Here is a 252-nt window from a genome sequence, read left to right as displayed (position 1 = left end):
TCAGGAGGAGAGTCCACACAATCAACAGCAGTAGCAGCTTCAGATACACTTCCACTACGAGTACACGGAGGATCAGTCCTGTCTGGAGTACAAGCTTCAACATCAGCAGGTGGTGGAGGTGGTGGTGGAGGAGGATGAGCAGGACAGGTACCACTATCATCACCACCTTCTCGGCAAGTGTTACTAGCCTCAAGTCCAGGTTGAGTCGCTGCAGCTGCCATACAGAGACACTCAACACACAAAAACAAAGCG

This window comes from Trypanosoma theileri (genome assembly GCF_002087225.1).
Source record: "Trypanosoma theileri isolate Edinburgh chromosome Unknown TM35_Tth_45_V1, whole genome shotgun sequence".
Lineage (NCBI taxonomy): Eukaryota > Euglenozoa > Kinetoplastea > Trypanosomatida > Trypanosomatidae > Trypanosoma > Trypanosoma theileri.
Note: the sequence above shows the minus strand (reverse complement) of the source record.